This window comes from Molothrus ater, chromosome 9 (assembly GCF_012460135.2).
Source record: "Molothrus ater isolate BHLD 08-10-18 breed brown headed cowbird chromosome 9, BPBGC_Mater_1.1, whole genome shotgun sequence".
NCBI lineage: Eukaryota > Metazoa > Chordata > Aves > Passeriformes > Icteridae > Molothrus > Molothrus ater.
The window spans coordinates 24,055,093-24,067,696 of NC_050486.2; the positions used below are offsets into that span (position 1 = coordinate 24,055,093).

The following is a 12,604-nucleotide window of genomic DNA, read 5'->3' on the forward strand; positions in this document are numbered from 1 at the left end:
GAATAACTTCATGTCTGTGTTTCTTTTGTGGGTTCTTTGATTGTTTTGAGAGTGGAGACCTGTGTTAAAACCACCTAAACAGCCAATGAATCAAGATGATTCCTGAATAATTGAGCTGTGTGAAAGTAGAGCTCTAAAGATCCCCTGAAATTTTAGAAATCAATTATATCCTCAAAGCAGAAAGCTTAGGAAAAGGCAGAGATAATAATTTGGTTAATTCTGAAACAGCAAACAAATCATCTAGATGTAATCTAGGAGAACCTTTATGGTAATGAGGCACAGCTCAGGAGAAGTCAGGTTTCAGATGTTGTCCTGCTGCCTCTGTCACTGACACTGCACTCCAAAGGAAGGCAGCTTGGACAGAGGGAGTGTAAGGAGGTTCTGACCAATGCTCCAGTGCAGGTGCCATGAAAAATGAGGGGAACAATGAAAGCGGTTTTGATAATAGTAAAAAAAGAAAAAAAAGGCCTTTACCCAGTTCTATAGAAACTGAATGCAGCATTATGAAATACTCAGCTTGACTGTGGCACTTTCAGATGCTCTGTCGATTAAAAATGAAAAAGGAAGAAAAAAAGAAAAAAGTGGAAAGGAGAGGCTGTCCAAAATTAGCAACATTAAAACATTAAATATTTCAAATAGTATTGATCAGAAGACAGGAAATGTGAGAATTATCAAGTTTCCTTATAGAAATTAATGCCATTCAGATAGATTGCAGTTTATTGGTAGTTATGATGTTTCCACTTGTAATGAATATGACCTTTTGAAATCAGGACATATCCACACATAATGCTTTGAGATGCAATGGACTTCTGAAAAAAAAGCTATCTTGGCTGTATGTTAGCTATTAACAGAATTGTTCCAGGCTTTCAGAATCTGGGATTATTTGAGTAACAACCAGTTTACACAACTCTGATAGGGTGAAGGTGTCTCCCAGAGAGATTAAACATGGACTGTCCCTGGAACAAAAATTGTAAAATGTTGTGTTCATATTGGCTGCAGCCAGAGGTGCAGATGGGTATTCCCAGCACACAGGAGGTGGCATGAAGCTGCTGTAAGGAATTCTATCCATGATCATTGCTGAAATACATCTGCCACCAGTGCTAAGTGCAGCCAGGGAGATCTGATCCAGAGGTTTACCACCACAACACATTGCTGTTATGCAGTTGGCTGTGATCCTTGCCTTATCATCATTATGGGTTTTTTTTAAATCAGAGAAAGAATATGTTGAAACACCTTTGTGATTTCTAGTAAATTTCTGTGCAATACAATTCCCAGAAAAGCCCAATGTTCTGAACTCTGTGCACATGGGCTCCCTGTTGTGTTAAAGCCACATCTCCTGTTCACGTTTTCCAATAAATCGTGTAGTGTGTCCTGCTGCCAGAGTACAGGCTATCCTACTTTCTAGCACATGGAGCAACTTCTGAAGATAATCAAAGAAGGTGTCTTTTGTGAATTAGTATTTTATGGATGCTAATCATCATCAGTCCAAGGTCTTTCTAAACCTCTTGTTGTGATTCAGCACTGTTGCATGTAAAGATAATAAATTGTGACTGTATGAAAGAAAAGAGAGCTTATCTGCATTTCAAAAAATACATAGACATAAAAAAGGGTCACTCCCCTAGGTTATCTTAAAAAAGGGATTAAGGACCAATTACTCTGTGGTCCCCATTTGCAGGAGAGAACTTCTTTCTTTCTGAGTAAGTTTTCAGATTGAGCATGTCAGGAAATTTGTGCTATTATGTGTAAACACATGAAACTGGGGTGGAAATAATTTCTAGAACCCAGTTTGTTAAAAAATGAACACAGGTGAAGTTCCTATCAAATAAGGAAGGACAGATGAGGACAGGAAAGGTTTTGACATGCAGTTCTCATTCACTTCTACCAAAAATTTGCTTGGCTGGTGCAGGAGATTCTGGAGATGGCTGCTACAGGAACCATCAGTTTACTTTTCTTGGTACCACCTGATGGCTCATACTGATTTTGCTAGAAGAAGGGGAAGTGATTGCTGTCCAGGAGCTTTGCAATAAATTGATTTTCCTTTTTTTCTGATTTAACTTTCCAATGAGCAGAGAGAGACCAGCATACATAAATTCATTGTATTGTAACATACATAAATTCATTGTAGTTCTAAAGGAAGTCCAGATTTCTAAAAGAAGAGATTGTATTTGTCTATATTTCTCTGGGAAGATGAAAAATCTGAGATTTCAGAGACCACAGTCATTTTGCTCCATTATTGTCATAGCAACAAATGATCTTGAAGCACTGTATGCAACATCTATAGCCATTTGCAGTATAGCTCTAGCTACTAACTTGTTTCTGTTAATGGCTGGCATGAACCAGTCTCTGTAATCTCTGCAATTTAATTGATGAACCACAAAACAAATGGTCATAGTTAATAAAATTATATTTTGCCATCTGTGTCCAGTAATGAGAAAATCTGAATTATAGGAATGAAAAAGAATGAAGTTTTCTTTCAAACAGATCAATGCATCCCACCTCTTTGTCAGCATTAAATTCGATGTTATCTGTTGCTGTGTATTTCCCTCCTTGGTTGCCATGGCTAATGGGAGTTTCAGCCGCGATGGACAAGGATTCTGTTTGACCATGGGGAATATAATACCTTTTCCTCTGTTTTCCTATGACTCTGTGTGGTATGAGTCTACAATCTTATTTGGTCTGAGTGCATCCAAGTCTCACTTATAGAAGGACAATTTTGTTCAGCTCTGCAGTGTTATTTGCTGTTACAAAAGCTTATCTATTTCTATAAAAGAAATCTAGAGGATATGTGCAGTTTTATTCCTAAAGCTCTGAAGTTTTCAAAATCAGCTGGAGCTGAGGGCAAATCTGGTGCTGCCACAGTATCTTGTAAGGATGATTACAACAGCAGTAAGGTACACCTTTGGAACACATATTCTGTTTTCCTGAGTTCACATTCTGAGCAGTTTGTTCCCTTGAGAGCAAGGACATAAATTGTCTGGACTCTCCATAAAGAGGCCACTACAATTTAAATGAAAAACTAAAACAAGAAACAACCCACCTCAAAACCTTTTATAAATGCTGTAGGAACCTCTATATCATTAATTCCCCTAAGAGATAGATGGTCCCCACACAGAAGATAGCAAAGTAATTTATGGTGATAACTTGATTACCTAGACCTTGCCAAAGATTTGGAGCATTTCCTTAAGCTTAAGAGAGGAAGACAGACTAAGGCAAGAAGGTGAGTATATTATATCCACTCACAGGAGACAAAGAAGATGCAATGCTGCTGAGCACCCTGTTGTGTGCAGCACCACTATTCTTGTTCTACATAGTACCTTTCAGATTTTGAAATATTCATTGTTTGGATTAATATCTATGTCTAGGTCTCAGACAAGTCTTGATGGATCTCACTGTATTACCAAAATACCTCCTCTTTTTTCACCACAGTACCATCAACCTCTGTTTTAGTCATCATCTGTTAATCTATAAAGTGCCCTTAATCAGTCATCTCTGACATTCCTATAAATTTCCATCAGACATAACACATTACAGGCTATTTTTCATTCTTAGAAGGCAAATAAGAAAAACAGACTTGAGGTCTTGAATCACATAAACTGTGCAAAATAGCAGACTGCATTTCCAGCTCTTTTCCTGAAAACCACGACCATAATTTGAGGAGCTCAGCAGCTACAAAAATAGGGCCTGGTTTCCAAAACACAAACTTATTTTGGGGGTGTAAATGTCAGCAGTTGGGGCTCAGTTTTGTGCATCAGGAGCTCTGAAAAGAGAAGTTTGTGTGAAGTGAATCTGAAAAGGTGCTGGGAGCGCCTCGGGAAGCGCGATGGGCTGCGCTGTCCAGGGTCCTGACAAGGACGGGAGGACTCGATCCTGCCCTGAGCTCCATCTAAATTATCAGGTTGCTATGGCTGACTTCTCAAAATGAACACCAAAGGCTTTCCCACAGGCTGCTTCCAAGCAGTCCAGGTTTCTGCAATAGTCTCCTTTCCCATAAAATGACACTGCAGTCAGAAGAATGTTATGAACCTTAACTTACTGATATTTATGCAATATTTTGGAGGCTGTCAGAGCAAAAGTTCAAAAAAAAAAAAGTTTTCTTTAAAGACAGGCATGAGATTTTCCCTTATTCCATGCTCAGAACAGTGCAGCACTCATACATATGGAAAGACTAGTTAATATTTTAATTTTAAGCAACATAGATGTTTTTAAAAAAGGGGGGGAAGGAAAAACAAACAACATTTAACAATATGCAGCTGTTACTAATGAATTTAGAAGCTGATTAAAAATAGAATTATGGATATTAATGCATTATTATAAACCTCCATAATGCAGGAGAAAAAAAGTATGTATTATAAAATCCTGAAGTTGTCAGATTTTGAGAAAGTAATAGTCGCCTTAAATTTTAACTAATTAGGACTAAGTGCAAAATTGGATGCAATTAAAGAGAAATTAAAAATAAATGGGAGGGAAATTATTTCTAAAACTGATTTTTCTTTCATGCATACTCATGAAAACTCCTGAAGTGGATGGTACCTCTCCTTTGTCTTCCTCCATGTCACACATTTATTAGAACATCAGAAAAGGTGGTTCAGAAAAACACACTTTCTGTAGAAAGGTATGTCCACAATTCTAGGGAATTCTGAGTGAAAATATTTGACTGTGGGCCTAAGGCTGGCTCTTTTTTTTTTCCACTGGAAATGTCATGTAACTGGGGCCTTTTCAATCCGTGTTCATTTTCTCAGATTGTTCTCTGCTGCCACAGTATGGTGCTCAGCTGCTGTTTGAAAACATGAAAAAGAGGATCTTTATCAGAGACTGCAGTTCTTTTCATGTACCAATATGACTGGTTGCCATGTAAGATCTCTTTTAAAGAGTATTAAAAAGGCTTTAAGCTGTATCTTATATTTCCTAAGAAGTGAAAAAAAAACTATTTTCAATTAAGTACCTACTGCTTTACATTAAAAAGCTTCTGTCTTCTCATGTTATTTGTGTGTCATTTTGTCTTCAAAACAAAGATAAATATTGCTTTCAGTATTTGTGGATAATAGCAGCACTTCAACAGCAGCAACATTTTCTACAAAAACACTCTTTTTTAATCTTTTCCAGGAATATCATAGTCTTCTAAAATAAAATATGTTTGAATGCAACATGATGTCTTAAAATAAGGATGGCACTGGCCTCCCTCACATGTAAGTTTGATGTGCTTCATAATTGCACTGTTCTTTGATTCAAAAATTCTTTGCTAACAGTGCAGAAAAGTAAGGGTCATTAAAATCCCACTGAAATCAACCACAGATCACAGGCTACACATAACATCTCTCAGCTGTGCTTCCTTGTATGTGCTATATTTTCATGAGCCTTACTTCCTCTCTTCAAGTACCTATCTTCAAATACTTGGGTCAACAGTAAGGATGCACTCAGCCATCTGGGGCCACATGAGCAACATTGACTTCATCTCTACTATCTTATAATCTGCATCAAAATATGTTCTTATGTCTTTATTTTCTCATTTCTATATGATATCTCCCCAAATCCCTTCTGACATACAGGCAGAAGTCTTCTTAGAGGCAGCTTTTAGCTTTCAAGTCTTAAGGACAAAAGAGATAAAGTCTTACTGAACATGTGCATGGCAAGGACAAAGAACTCCAGGATTAGCACAAATCTCTTATGCAGAAGGCCTCAAATGCAAACCTTACTCATACACTACTAAAAAATAAAGATTGCTGAGCAATGATGGGATTCACTTTACATACAGACATTTAGCATATTTATAGAAAAGTGCAAAAAGGGTGGTTTTATTATTATTTTTTGCCTGTAGTCATGTTGTCACAGTGGTAGTACAAGTTCACAACAAAACATTAGGGCACCAGGCCTAAGTGCTGATTGTTTTGACCTTGGAGCTTGAGGACATTTTATATACATGAAACTTGATGTCATGAACTGTGCCAGTGTCTTCAGCATGTCTATTTAACATATTTAACGAGTTTAAATCTACACTTAAGTGTTTTGCTGGATCAGAGCCACAATGCTCAGTTTACATAAATTATATGAACAAGATTTTGCCTGAGGTATTTAGAGATTTTAATATATTATACTTACATTCTAGAACTGGTATAAAGTTAAAAAATCAATAAATAGTTCGTTCTTTGGTTAAATTAAAAGGCATAAATCCAAATCATTTGGACTGAGCAGACTTTGAAATTGTTAAATAAGCCTTCAATCCCAAGATTTCAGCCCTATAGGTAATGCAAGCCAGGCTAACCATCTTTTGGGTCTACAGTCAAAGAATAAAGATTAAAATACTGCTCCAGCCCCACAGATGCATTACACAGCCACCACTTGGGAGATCTAAACAGAAACCAACTCAAAGACAGCCAAAATCCCAGCAGAATCAATGCAGTGAAGTGCTACAGGGCAAATGTAGTTAATAGCTCCACATAGCACGATTTCCCCTCCACGCCAGCACATCCAACATCACTATCAACATGGTAATTATTGCTTAGTGCTATGCTGCAAAGGAGGGAAAACACATTTCTGGAAATGGAACTGCAAGAAGACTGAAGGCATTCTAGGGTTTTCTCAGGGCCCTACACAACCTCAAAACACACTCATGTTTTGCAGGGCAACTAACTAGATTTTAAAACCATGAAAAAGCTTTATGTTGGTGTACACACAGGACCTCAGACTGAGGGGTTTTTATGAGATTATATTAATTGGTTGTGCCATGTTATTTCCCAAGTACCAACTAAAAACAGGGATTCTAGTCAGCACTGAACATGGAAGTAAAAACAGGTTCTTTGTGTTCCCAGAAGCTTAGGGTGCAGTAACTAAAGGCAACTGCATAGATCTGAAGTTCAGCTCTCTGTGTGGACAAAACCAGTAGGTTTCCCACTGGGATTAAAATTACCCCTTTGTGACACTCAACCAAGTAGGACAAAGTGCTGAAGACAGGAATGAGTAAAACCTGCCTTTTACTTGAAATTTGCCATTGCCCTGAGAAAAGGAGCCAGACCCTGAAATGCCTTCCTGCACCTGGCTGTGAGCTCAGCCATTTCAGGACATCTGACTAGATCATTAGTGTTCCCTTTCCAGGTTGAAGCCTGGACAAGCAACATATTATTCCAGCATTTCTGGAAATGCAGGAGTACATATTAAGGGATGGAGCAAATAGGGAACAAAAAAGACAGAAGGTCAAGGAAGACAAGTCCTAGAGCAGGATATGAAGTCATGTGAAATGGCACTGAGGTGGGGCTATCGAGTGCATAGAGGAGAACACGACTACCTTGTGCAGTCCTGGTATTTAAAAGACCTCACAGCTATTTTGGATTTGCCCTTCACAACTCAAAGAGATAAGGGGAATGAATAGGAAAGAACAAAGCAGGATAAGTAACATAAGAGCAGAAAACAAATACCACAGCTTCTTTCTTCTAGCTAGCTTAGGAGAGTACAAACTAAATGGAAAGAAAAGGGAAGGTTAGATCTGAGGTAAAGAAAGGGCAGGCCAGATGAAGGACAAGTGTGGAGTAAAGGTGAGATGAAGAGTCTGACTTGGAAATGGGAAGAGCCATGAAGCAAAAGGCCAACCTGAACAGCTACAAAAAGTCCAGTGAAAACTTCAGAAAAGTCACTGACTTTCCAAAGGTTTCCCTGAGTGACTACAAGATGAAAGGGTAAAGCTTGGGACCTGTGCAAGAAAACAGATTGCATAGACTAACGTTGCCACACACAATTCATTTGCTGTCATTTCTTTCAGGAAGTTTCTTCTTAATAAAATAGATCATAACATTTTTTTTTCTTCAGATGATTTCTTACCTCAATGGGCCTTTTGTGCTCAAAGCTTCTTTTTGGTGAAGTGCTTTTTCCAAAAGTTCTTTTTATTAAATGGAGAATGGTAGTTGTAAAATGTGAGCTGCAAAATGGACTTAAGATTTGAATCCTTCTTCACAGTTTAAGATTTTTTTACTCGTAATTAGATAAAGAGCAGTTAATGCAAATCCTTCTAGAAATTATTTTACTTTATCAAACAGTGTTCTTTCTGTAATTTAAGAAATAACCAGCTTATGCATTTATTAACCTTCCATGATATTAGCTGCAAATTATGGTTTCATTGTTTGTTTTTTTTCAAAAACTATACACTGCTGCTGACTTACACCAAAGTATTTCTTGTTTTCACCATGAACCCTTGTATATATCCAACAGACAGAGGGCAACACTCAATAGTAACATCATTTCACCTATCCATCCTACTCTGTGATTCCCACAAGCCAGGTTATCTCCCAGAACTCCTTTAAAATTGTAAAAAAGACATTTTCCTTAAAACTGATGGTATAGAATAGTCCCCTGTCATTTTTCATGTTATTTATATAATTTCCCTCGTAGCACACTGTGCTATTATGTGCTATAAATCCTATTTTATTTTGGAAAGAACTGCTGGTGGTGTTATTTTTAGGTCTAACTCTACTTCTGCTGATATCCAATCCAGCTAAGAAAATAGCTGTAGGAACATTTAAAATCTCACATACAGGGTTGGGATGACATCCACATTACGAATGTTTTGGTTACAGCAACACTATAGGAGTAAAAAATACACCACTGCATAAAGATAATGTGTCCTGAACATATACATAGCTGCTCTTTTAAACTACTGAGAAATGAGAAAGGGGATTTACTTTTCCTAAGCACGATTTCTGTGGCCTTTTTCAGGCCAAGTAAATTGCCACAAATTACATTTACATGACATTTCAACCTAGTTACAGTCAAATCCATTGGAAAATACAGTATCTGACACCAACAGGATTTCAGAGGTACATTACATTACACAGAAGCCTGTAACTTCTATTTTTTTCCAAAGACCAAGAGTATACTTTTCTTTTACAGAGCTGTTATTACAGAACCCAGAGTTGAATGCAGAAATGGGAATTTTAACCTTAGAAAAACTGCCTATTTTCTTTGCTTCATGCTTTAAAACGTTCATAACTGAGCAGTTAAAAATGGACCAGTAGAAAACGGCAGAACCGATCAAGAATTTTTACTGGGGTACGAAGTCATTTAGTCAGTAAATAAAGGAAATTTGGTCAACGAAGCGGCAATGTGACATCTGGTGTGCAGTTTCACAGTCTTAGGGCATCATTCTGCTTCTCTCTGGTACCAGCATCAATCAGGAGTAACTCATGTAAATTAAAAGCACACCCCAAAGTGGTGTGGAGTCAGGAGGAAGCACTCTGTGTCCCAGTCTGAGTCTTTCAGTGTTCCATATCTGACTTAAGAGATGGGCTCATTTACAGAGCCCTACATTAGACATATTGCCTTCTTGTTTTAAAATATGTGTGTTTAATATTTAATTTAACAGAACTCCATATTCTAGTCTCTGTGTACTGTGGGAGTCCCTTTGAGGCTCGTGGTTTGTATGTGCAGTCACAATTCTCCTTGAGTGTAATTTGGAAGCACCATTGCCTAATGGAGTGAAAGGAAGTATCTGGCTCTGATTAATCCTGGTTCTCTTTGGCGTGAGTAATGAAAATAATGCCCAGCCAGTGTCAATTTGTAAAGTGGGCTGTAGAAGTTGAGCCAGGCTGTCCAAAACTCATTTAATTTATTATGCATGTCTGTGGAATACCGGTGGAGGTACAGGTCCACACACTTCAAGCACACACAGGCAATTTGAACCACCAGCCTCAAATGACAACAAACTCCAAAATTTTGACAACTCTTAAAAATTGGTTATAATGCTACACATATAGCTATTGCACGTGAGACTGCACAAAATATGTACTGTAAATGTAAAATGTGCCTGTGCTTATATTTTCACAGAAATATAAAAAATGTTTTAAATTATGTTGTACTGTGAAATATTGTATTATATTTGCTGAGAGACACATCAATAATATGCAAAAAAGTAATTCCACAATTCAAAAAAGTGCTCACAGATTTTGAACTTCTGATCTGTTGGGGCAAACAAGAAAATCTGAAGTTATGCAAGGCCAATAACAGCAGAATGAAAATAGCAGCTTAAATGGTACCTGGGTGACCATCTCAGCTCACTTGCAGGAGAGACTATTTTCAAGAACATTTGGCACATCTAGAATGTGAGATAGCTCTCTGAAGTAAAGAATATAAGCATTAAAAGGTCAGAAATAGTACAGCTAAGTTATCCATTTAAATGGGAATGGGAAACTTTGCCATTTGGCTCTGAACCATTTTGTCATTCTCCATCCTAATGACAATTACATGTCCCATACCAATATTTCACTTTCAATTTTCATAGAATTAGTGATAGTATTTCAGGAGCTAACAGAGGCAGAGTACTTTCTTTAGAGAAGATATGAAATTAGATTAGAAATTAGATTGCCTTGAAAACATTATATGCAGCAAAATGTGCACTCAGAAAGCCTCCTGAAGTAATCCTCTAGGCATGGCTTCTTGTGACTTGAGTTTTACTTTTTCACAACAAAGGAAAAAAAAAAAAAACCAAAACAGCTCCAAAGATCTGTGGTGAGATTCTGCCATCTCCAAGAGACACAGCTCAAAACCACCTAAACCAGGAGAAGTGAAATTACAAACACTTCCCCATCCTCCCAGTCACAGACTGCAGTGGGGGGCTGTGAGATTCCCCTGGAATGAACCCGAGGGGACCAGCAGCTGTGTGGCAGCTGGACAGATGTGCTGCAGCCTCCCCCTTCCATGTTCTCCCTCCTCAGCCTGTGCCCAGCATGAGGAATCAAACAGAGTTTGTCCTCAGATGGCACCTTTAAAATACCTTTCACCATGTGCTGCCAGGGGTATCGTCCCTTGGCCAGGAATAGAGCTTCTGAGGGCCTCTTTATGCCAATCTGATTCCTCTTATCTTACATAAGGGGCCAGGGCAGGGACAGAGCTCTCTTTCTTAGCTCTAAATCTATCCTATATGGCACGCAATCCTCCAAAGTACAGCCAGCTTCTGCTTTTATGGAGCACTGTGCAGTGAAGAATGAAGGATCCTGTTTTTCACCATTTAAAGATGTATGATAGCAACAAAGCTCTATGTTAAAATATTTAACTCGCAGAGAACTTATGGAAATTGTCTATTCAAGCTCAGCAAAGACATTAAATTACCAAGCTGTTCTAGGACAGTTGTGTGTGGAGAAAAGCCAGAAATGCTCTGAGATTGTAATGTTGCTCACAAAGATTACAGCATGAGCCTGATTCAGAAGCTTTTTTATACAGCTTGGGGAGCTGCAAAATGTTACCATATCAATTTCTGCAAAACATACTGTGTGTGTACATATAGATATAAAAGCAGGACTTATACACAGCACATTTCCTGCCACATTTTGAGTGGCATCTGTTTGTTTAGCATGCTGAAATATGAAAAATAATATTTAGCAACTACTGGTAACACAATGTTAACAAGATTTAAGAGTATAGCTCTGTCTGTCAAAATGCAGATAAAAGACAAATCCTTCAATCTCTGTGTTTTAATCAGTCAGATCAGAGGTTTGATGAATATGCAAATGAGACTGTTTATACACTAGTTTCAGAGTGAAAGGAAACAAATTCAGTTTCATTATAGAATTAATGACAGCTCTGTCCTCTAAGATTAATAATTAAAGCCCTACACACATTAAGATGATAGTGCTCTTTCCGCCCAGCCTCTGCAGATTTTACTTTTCTATTTTTTAATACCCCTTTCCCTTATAATTGTTTGTCCCCCTAATTGGAATGATTAATAATTAATGCCAGTTCATGGATATGCAATAGTCATCTTTAGAACAAGAACTGTAGTTAACCTACAAAAAGGGTTAAAAAATTACTTCTTTTTAATTCTGTCTTTTACTCTTGTCAGTAAGTTAATTTTTTCTCCAAGTTTTATGCCACCATAGGAATTTCAATGGCCTGCTTTAATGATTGAAGCCTTTCACTTGTTTCAGTGCAGGGTATATATATGATTTCATTTTGATGTTCACAATATATGCTGGGTTTCTTTTCAAAGCCCCTGCTGCTGGTATCAGCAGCCTTCACAACTTTCTGATTCTGGAAGACACACTACAAGTTTCAACCAAGTCAAATCTCAGATAAAAGATTAAGAGTGTGGTACAAGTGCATTATAAAGTTTGAGAAAGCAAAAGTTAAAAAAAAAAAAGAGAAAAGATATTTGAGCTATTATTTTTTAATCTGATGATTTCTGAGTTGACATGGGAGTGGCTGAGTCATGCTTGCCAAATCCCCTGGACGAGCAACATTTCAGAAGAAGATTATAGCAAAGTGAACAGAAGTTCAGCCTTACCATTAACTCTCTTTCCTGCTCTAGAAGAACTATGACACTTCATTTTATGTGGCCATTAGGATCTACACAGAGACCACTAAATCCCTTCTAATTGCAAATGACCAAAGCACAATTTTTTAAGAGAAAAGAAAATAGCTGGTTTGTGCATGTTTTGCATTATTTTATCAAGAAAAGTTGTCTTCTGGGTCAAAAACCCCATATTTCTTTCTGAACAGAAAAGCACTTCCAGAAAGACAAACAGTCAGAGTACTCTAAAAATCACATTTCTTCAATAAAGCCGTTTCAGTTTCATCTTTTAATGTCTTTAGAGGTGAACTGATCCTACGCAGGAATCTAGCATTGGCT

General features: G+C 37.6%; 1 protein-coding gene across 4 annotated transcripts in view; it reads right to left on the minus strand.

The window, feature by feature from the left end:
* The window catches only part of LOC118689748 (BEN domain-containing protein 5), an 884,006-nt gene that overhangs the window by 517,214 nt on the left and 354,188 nt on the right, over window positions 1-12,604 (minus strand). The window lies entirely within an intron of this gene.